Source organism: Pseudophryne corroboree, chromosome 2 (genome assembly GCF_028390025.1).
Source record: "Pseudophryne corroboree isolate aPseCor3 chromosome 2, aPseCor3.hap2, whole genome shotgun sequence".
Taxonomy (NCBI): domain Eukaryota; kingdom Metazoa; phylum Chordata; class Amphibia; order Anura; family Myobatrachidae; genus Pseudophryne; species Pseudophryne corroboree.
The window spans coordinates 1,050,794,826-1,050,804,317 of NC_086445.1; positions in this window are offsets into that span (position 1 = coordinate 1,050,794,826).

Below are 9,492 nucleotides of genomic sequence, written 5' to 3' on the forward strand. Positions count from 1 at the left end.
TGCAAACACGCCCTGCGTTCGGCCAGCCACTCCCCCGTTTCTCCAGACACTCCCACGTTTTATCCTGGCACACCTGCGTTTTTCCGCACACTCCCAGAAAACGGCCAGTTTCCGCCCAGAAACACCCACTTCCTGTCAATCAGACTACGATCACTTCAACGATGAAAATTCTTCGTTCGGATGTGAGTAAATCTACTAAGTTTTGTGCTAAAATACTTAGAGCATGCGCACTGCGTACCACGCGAATGCCCTAATCGCTCCATCGCGAAAATCGGCAACGAGCTAACAACTCGGAATGACCCCCATTATACGATGAAGCCGTTAGCAAAGTAATATTCATGGGAGTAAGCAATGAAGCAGTAAGCCAAGCAATGTTCCTGATGCTGGTGATGAGTGAGGTGGCAATAGGAATAAACAGCTTTTTGCATTAGTATCATACCATAATATGCCCACACAGTAATTATACCAGTACCTGCTCGTTGTCAGGGGTTCTGCTCGTTGTCAGGGGTTCTGTTCATTGTCAGGGGTTCTGCTCGTTGTCAGGGGTTCTGTTCATTGTCAGGGGTTCTGCTCGTTGTCAGGGGTTCTGTTCATTGTCAGGGGTTCTGCACGTTGTCAGGGGTTCTGTTCATTGTCAGGGGTTCTGTTCATTGTTAGGAGAGTCCCCTCCCCAGCCGCTGCTGCCGCTGCAGACTATTCGTGCCTGCTTGCTTCAAGTTCAAACTATTGAAAATGTCCCAAAATGGCTGCCACCTCAGTGAAGACGGTTATTAAAGATACCTCCTCTAGTATCTTTAATAACTGTCTCCTATGAGGCGGTGGCCTTATTGAGAAGGACATTGTCAATAGTGCCCTGCGGGCGGGCAGGAGGGGGGAGGGGTGGTGGCGGGTGGCGACATGAATGGCCTGGGCCCTACCCTTTCTGTTAGAGAGGCTGGGCCCGCGACAGCTGTGCCCGCAGTACCCCCCTGATGGTGGGCCTTTATGGGACACTGCAACCCGCGGGTGGGACAGCAGGACAGTGTCCGAATAGCGCTGTCTCGCCGAAATAGGAACAGCTGGTAGGTGCGGTTATTGGATATCAACATAAAATCCTTTCAGGATGCAGGAAAACAAGAAATCCACCTAGGGCCCCGGCGGGTCGGGCACCACGAAACCCTTCCCTGGCCCCCATGATGCTCCATTCCCATAGGAGCACTGTGCTGCATGTACGGCAGAGATCCATCCCGCTGTCTGCTATAAGAATCTGAGCGGGGAGAGCCACCAGCGCATCCAGGCCCTGCCCCAGCGTCAGAGCGGGGAGACCTCTCCCGGCAGCGTTGCGCACCTGATGGTGGAAGGACGCGCTGTTGCCTGGCAGACAGCGCGAGGGGCCGGAGCTGCACTGACACAGCAGAAGACGGTCTCTTTTCACTGGAAGTAAATAATTACCTCAGGGGGCGCAGTATAGCGATGGGGGAAGGGGAGCACAAGGAGGAATATAAGGGGAGAGGGCTTATTATGGTAACTACAAAAGAGGGGGCAGCACAGGAAACATGCAGACAGCCGGAACGGGACAATAAAATACCTAATACACAGGATGTACGATAAACATGGGGGAGGTCTCTGGGAGTCAGTAAAAACATACATTTGGGGGCAGAAATTACAAGTACAACACTGACAAAGGAGCACTCTGTAGTAATCACTGATGGTGGTGTGGAGTACAGAGCACATTAAAGAAAGTAGATAAAATACAGATGGGAGTTGGAGGGGTAAGTGCCACAATAATACATAAAGGAGATGGTTGTATGGAGCCTAATAAGGAAGATACGGTGGAATTATTACCGGTGCAGCCAGTGCATTGCACCAGGGCCTGCCGCAATAATGTCTGTCTCCCTCACCCACTCCCCGTCACCCACCACATCTTTCTGTCACCCTCTCTGTCACCCATTGACTATTTCATTACCTACTGCCTCTCCTTGTCACCCACCATATCTTTCTGTCACCCTCTGCCACACCCCATCACCTTCTGCCTCTCCCTGTCTCCCCCTGCTTCTCTGTCATCCTTTGCCTCTCTCCATCACCATCTCCCCATCACCTATTTCACTTCTCACCCACTGCCTATCCTGTTAACCACTTCCCATCAACCACTGCCTCTCCCTGTCACCCACCATATCTTTCTGTCACCCTCTGCCACTACCCATCACCCCCTGCCTCTCCCTGTCTCCCCCTGCTTCTCTGTCATCCTTTGCCTCTCTCCATCACCCTCTCCCCATCACCTATTTCACTTCTCACCCACTGCCTATCCTGTCAACCATTTCCCATCAACCACTGCCTCTCCCTGTTACCCACCGTATCTTTCTGTCACCCTCTGCCACACCCCATCACCTTCTGCCTTTCCCTGTCTCCCCCTGCTTCTCTGTCATCCTTTGCCTCTCTCCATCACCATCTCCCCATCACCTATTTCACTTCTCACCCACTGCCTATCCTGTCAACCACTTCCCATCAACCACTGCCTCTCCCTGTCACCCACCGTATCTTTCTTTCTGTCACCCTCTGCCACTACCCATCACCCCCTGCCTCTCCCTGCCTCCCCCTGCTTCTCTGTCATCCTTTGCCTCTCTCCATCACCCTCTCCCCATCACCTATTTCACTTCTCACCCACTGCCTATCCTGCCAACCACTTCCCATCAACCACTGCCTCTCCCTGTCACCCACCGTATCTTTCTGTCACCCTCTGCCACACCCCATCACCTTCTGCCTCTCCCTGTCTCCCCCTGCTTCTCTGTCATCCTTTGCCTCTCTCCATCACCCTCTCCCCATCACCTATTTCACTTCTCACCCACTGCCTATCCTGTCACCCACTTCCCATCAACCACTGCCTCTCCCTGTCACCCACCATATCTTTCTGTCACCCTCTGCCACTACCCATCACCCTCTGCCTCTCCCTGTCTCCCCCTGCTTCTCTGTCATCCTTTGCCTCTCTCCATCACCCTCACCCCATTACCTATTTCACTTCTCACCCACTGCCTATCATGTCACCCACTTCCCATCAACCACTGCCTCTCCCTGTCACCCACTGCTTCTCCCTGTCACCCTCATTTACCCTTGATGTCCTCTTTTGTATCACCACACTGCTTCCCTTTCCCAGCGAGTCCTGCTGCCTGTATACTAACAAGTGTGTGTCCAGACTAATGCTTGAGGCGAGGGGCCTGGAAGGGAAGCGGTGAGGCACCTGTAACAGCGCCACCATTTGCTGGAGACCGGAGGGTAAGCAGAACAAAGTGACCAGGGAACATGTCTCCCTCTTCCCCATTTCGCCCTCTCTTTCTCTGCTCCTTATCTCTATCTCTCTTTAATGTCTCACTATCTGCCTCTGGTCTCTCTCTCTCTCTCCACCATGGCTCACTCTCTCTCTCTCTATTTCATGTCTTCCTCTCTCTCTGCCCCTGGTCTCTCTCTCTCCACCATGGCTCACTCTCTCTCTCTCTCTCTCTCTCTCTCTCTCTCTCTCTGTCTCTATCTCATGTCTCCCTCTCTCTGCCCCTGGCATCTCTCCACCATGTCTCTCTCTCTCTCTCTCTCTCTCTCTCTCTCTCTCTTATGTCTCCCTCTCTCTCTGCCTCTGGTCTCTCTCTCTCTCTCTCTCTCTCTCTCTGCCCCTGGACTCTCTATCTCTGCCCCTGGTCTCTTTCCCTCTTGATCCCATGTCTCTCTCTCGCTCTGTCATTGGTCTCTCTCTCTCTCCTCCATGTCTCCCCCTTTCTCTGCCACTGGTCACTCTCTACACCGGACTCTCTCTCTCTCTCTCTCTCTCTCATGTCTCCCCCTATCTCTGCCCCTGGTCTCTCTCTACCCCAGTCTCTCTTTCTCCCATGTCTCCCTCACTCTTTGCCCCTGGTTTCTCCCTTCCCCATGTCTCACTCTCTCTAAGTCTCTCCCCCATGCCTCTCTCTCCCATGTCTCCCTTTGTTTTTCTCTGCCCCTGGTCTCTCACCACTCCCATGTTTCCCTCTCTCTCTGCCCCTGGACTCTCTCCCTCTCTCTCCCCCTCTCTCTCCCCCTCTCTCTGTCCCTGGTCTCTGTTTCCCATGTCCCCTTCTCTCTCTGCCCCTGGTCTCTCTCTCTATCTCTCTCTGCCTCTGGTCTCTGTCTCTGTTTCCCATGTCCCCTTCTCTCTCTGCCCCTCTTCTCTCTCTGCCCCTGGTCTCTCTCTCTCTCTCCCTCTCTCTGCCCCTGGTCTCTCTCTCTACCCCTGGTCTCTGTCTATGTTTCCCATGTCCCCTTCTCTCTCTGCCCCTGGTCTCTCTCTCTCTCTCTGCCTCTGGTCTCTGTCTGTTTCCCATGTCCCCTTCTCTCTCTGCCCCTGGTGTCTCTCTCTCTCTCTCTCCCCCTCTCTCTGCCCCTGGTCTCTCTTTACACCTCTCTCTGCCCTTGATCTCTGTCTATGTTTCTCATGTCCCCTTCTCTCTCTGCCCCTGGTCTCTCTCTCTCTCTCTCTGCCCCTGGTCTCTCTTTCACAGTTACTCATCACAAAAGTGAAACAATGCCCCTCCGCAGTTGTGGGTACATGTGACTGACCTGGGCCTGTGTGTGTCTTTCGAGGTTGTCTCCTTCTGGAAGAAGGTGTTAAGCTGTCTTCTCCTCACTAGTTATGTGGACTGGAGGCTTAGCAGCAATGAGAGCCAGTCAGAAGTGACACACTAACAGGGACATCAGAGGCACTACACCCCCTGTGATTCCCAGACACCACCCTACAGATTCCGGGCCGGGTGGCAACACTACCCCTAGAAAAGGTGCCACTACCCCTATTAAGGCCGACGCATCACAGCATTATTCACAGGGACAATGTAATGCCGTAGTATAGTGCACTGCACACGTGGCAGCACTCTTGTGAAGCTGATCGCAATCGGGAATTAATAATTTGGTGCTATGGATTGTTTGTGGGAGGGGCCCAAACCAGTATCTTACCTAGAGCCCCATGAGGTGTAAATCCGGCTCTGCTTTAAGCATAACATCAAGGAAACTTAGGGGGTCATTCAGACCTGATCGTACGCTAGGTTTTTCCGCTGCGCTGCGATCAGGTCAGAACTGCGCATGTGTATGCACCGCAATGCGCAGGCGCGTCGTACGGGTACAAAGCGGATCGTTGCTGAGCGATGGATTTAATGAAGAATCCATTCGCACAGCCGAACGCAAGGAGACTGACAGGAAGAAGGCGTTTATGGGTGTCAACTGACCGTTTTCTGGTAGTGGTTGGAAAAACGCAGGCGTGTCCAGGCGTGTGCAGGACGGGTGTCTGACATCAATTCCGGGCCCGGACAGGCTGAAGTGATCGCAGCGGCTGAGTAAGATCTGAGCTACTAAGAAGCTGCACAAACTGTTTTTGCAGAGCTCGGCTGCACATGCGATCGCACACTTGCAAAGCGAAAATACACTCCCCTATAGGCGGCGACTATCTGATCGCAGCGCTGCAAAAAGTAGCTAGCGAGCGATCAGATCTGAATTAGGCCCTTAGTGTTAATGATTATTATCAATAAAAGCGACCACTTTAGAGGACATTTTCTGTCAGATAAATGTACATAGCGTCAGGTTATTGCTTCACCATCTGAACCACAGAATACACAGAGTGCGGATCCTTCAATGTAAAGTCCTGTTCTGAATGTTTCATTCAGGGGCGTAACTACGTGTGGGCCAGCGGTGCAATGCACACAGCGCACAAGCACTGTGGGCGCAGAACTGCTGGCCACACCCGCAGGGCCGTTCTGCACTAGTGTTGTCAGCCCACCGCCCCCTCTAGCTTCTACATCTATCTAGCATCTACAGTGGTGTCCCGGGGTTACAGCAAATGACGCAACATCTGCGCCGGCAACATGTGAGCACCCGCCCCCCATCCTCGCTGCACAGCGCCGCGGTGAGAGGAGGGGATGACTCGGGACAGGAACGCTGCAGTGCTGGGCGAGAAGGAGAGACAGCGCTAGCAACATAATCCTAGGGGCCGGAGACATTTCGGCTTCCCACCTCCTGCCACAGACTGCCCACTGAATGTAGCGGTAAGACATGACAGGCAGCTAGAGGGTGCGCTGCGGGTCCGGTCTCCAGACCGCGTTATGTGAGACCTGACTGTGCAGGTGTGAGTAAGAAGAAACTCGTGGGTAGGATCATAAGCAGTGGCTCCGTCAGTCTCTGCTCATAACATCCAGGTGTAAGATGGGGGTTGTGTGCCCCCCAGGGCTGAAACTGCATATGTACCCTGTGGGTGCAACTACCCGCATCCACCCGCATTCCCCCCTTGTGCCACCACCAGCTGCTGAGCCATTATGCCAGCTCCCCAACACCTACACTGAACTGCAGGTGATTGGACTGCACACTGCACAACAGTAGGGGGAATGCACTATTACAGGAGTAAGGGTCCCACCGATCACAATTTCCACCGCAGCCTGGAGTGTGGAACGAACCTACATCAGCAGTGTCTGCCCAGAGACTAGAGACATAGAGCGAAGCAGGAACACCTGTCTGGCAGAGAGGCCTGGAGATCGGGGCGCACTGTCAACTTCTAACAGCAGCCGCCCAGCTGACAGTGTAAGAGACCTGAGTCCGGACACAGAGCAGCTTCATGGAGAAGTTGCTGCAGGATTGCATGCTGAGCAAAGATCACCGGACACTCTGTAAGTGACGAACACACAGACGCATACACACACCCCTCCTTTCTACTGTACCTCGCATAATGTGGGCTCTACCTGTGGCATAAAGTGTCTCAGGGGCTTTACCTGGCATAATGTGGGCTCTACCTGTGGCATAAAGTGTATCTGGGGTTCTACCTGGCACAATGTGTCTCAAGGGCACTACCTGGTGTAATGTGTGACAGAGGCTCTACCTGGCAAAAATGTGTAAAGGGGTCTCTACCGGGTGTAATGTGTAAAAAGGGCTCTACCTGGTGTAAGGTGTAAAAGGGGCTCTACCTGGTGTAATGTGTAAAAGGGGTCTCTACCGGGTGTAATGTGTAAAAAGGGCTCTACCTGGTGTAAAGTGTAAAAGGGGCTCTACCTGGTGTAATGTGTAAAAGGGGCTCTACCTGGTGTAATGTGTAAAAGGGGCTCTACCTGGTGTAATGTGTAAAAGGGGCTCTACCTGGTGTAATGTGTAAAAGGGGCTTTACCTGGGGTAATGTGTGTTAGTTGCGCTACTGTGCGGCGTAATTTGAATAATAATGGAGACTGCTGTGCAGCGTAATATGAATTGGTATTATTTTGTGACCATGCCCCTTCCCCCATGAATCCACTCACCTATATTTCTGGTGCGTGCCTACGGTCCGCACTGGCCCTTTTTTCAATATGGGGGGGGGGGGGGGGGGCACTGATGCTGTTTCTTGCACACAGCGCTAAAATGTCTAGTTACGGCACTGGTTTCATTACAGTGTTGCAGTTTCTCCCACACTGCAGTGTATACTAGTTGTTATTTAGTATCCGGAAAAGAGATTTCTCCCTATTAGAAAGAATCCCTTGTATTATAATTCGGCAGCTGATACATTTGGACCAGACTGCAGAGGTCACAGTCATTCTCTCTTATAATAAGATGATCCGTCAACGAGACACAACAGCAGGATATGCAGAGAAAGCAAAACTGTATATTCCCGTTTTGTTGCGTTCTACTGGGAAATAAAATGCTACAAGGCGTACAAAAACTGAAACACCGCGGGCCTCATTCCGGTTTGTTAGCAAACCAAAAAAGTTGGCAATTGGGCAAAACCATGTGCACTGCTGCTAACAAACCTGAATGACCCCCATTGTTAGGTACCAGAAACAATGAATAATTAGAACATATAATCCTTGTTAGGAAAGATCATTGGGTGGGTTATAGTGTTTCTGTGCAGGGTAAATACTGGCTGCTTTATTTTTACACTGCAATTTAGATTTCAGTTTGAATACACCCCACCCAGATCTAACTCTCTCTGCACATGTTATATCTGCCCCCCTGCGGTGCACATGGTTTTGCCCAAATGCTAACAAATTTGCTGCTGCGATCAGGTCTGAATTAGGCTCTCTATCTCTCCATAGTAAATATGAGGAGTACTAATAACTTTTACTATTTTAAATGTCCCTTTGGGAACAAAAACAAAATTGTGTCTGTGTTTTCTTTACCCAGATGCCCTGATATCCTAGGACATTGCAGGGCAGAGTATGCGCTCCGTAGGGTGAGAGAGATAGAGATAGGATACCTTTGTCTTTGGTGTGGCCGGTGTTCAGCGAATGGTATGTGGGAAATACACAGGTCTCACGTGCACTTTGTGACGACCTCTCTGAAAAAGCGTACAAAACACGTGTCACCCATTCCCTCTCATCCTACAGAGCGCATACTCTGTCCTCACCGCGTCTGACTCAGGATCGTAATATGGAAACAGAGCACAAACAGCAACATTTCAGTGTATTGAAAACCTTTCCTCAGGGTGAATATGTTTTCCTGTGTGTTTGCGTGCCACCTACAAATCCATTACATGCGCTGGTGGAAAAGCCGGGCTCTTGTTTGTGTCTGTCCCCAGGCTGGGCAGTTAGGAGATGGCTGATTGGTATTTTGATCTATTTACTAAGCCTTGGAGAGAGATAAAGTACCAGCCAATTAGGCTGGATGTGAGAGACTTGCTCACTTTTCTGGGCAGCCGGGAGTGCTATGTGATATTTGGGAGCCTCCTGACTATTCTGGGAGAGTAGGTAAGTATTAGTGATGAGCGGGTTCGGTTCCTCAGAATCCGAACACCCCCCGAACTTCACCCATTTTACACGGGTCCGAGGCATACTCGGATACTCCAGTATTGCTCGGTTAATCCGAGCGCGCCCGAACGTCATCATCCCGCTGTCGGATTCTCGCAAGATTCGGATTCTATATAAGTAGCCGCGCGTTGCCGCCATTTTTCACTCGTGCATTGGAGATGATAGTGAGAGGACGTGGCTGGCGTCCTCTCAGTTTCTGTGTTCAGTGTGCTGCAAATATCTGTGCTCAGTGTGCTGCAAATATCTACGTTCTCTGCCTGAAAAACGCTCCATATCTGTGCTCAGTGTGCTGCATATATCTGTGCTCACACTGCTTTATTGTGGGGACTGGGGACCACCAGTATTATATAGGAGGAGTACAGTGCAGAGTTTTGCTGACCAGTGACCACCAGTATTATACGTTCTCTGCCTGAAAAACGCTCCATATCTGTGCTGCATTGTAGTATATATAGTAGGACTACAGTGCATAATTTTGCTGACCACCAGTATATAATATATAGCAGTACGGTACAGTAGGCCACTGCTCTACCTACCTCTGTGTCGTCAAGTATACTATCCATCCATACCTGTGGTGCATTTTATTTGTGCGCAGTATATATAGTAGGAGTACAGTGCATAATTTTGATGACCACCAGTATATAATATATAACAGTACGGTACAGTAGGCCACTGCTCTACCTACCTCTGTGTCGTCAAGTATACTATCCATCCATACCTGTGGTGCATTTTATTTGTGCGCAGTATA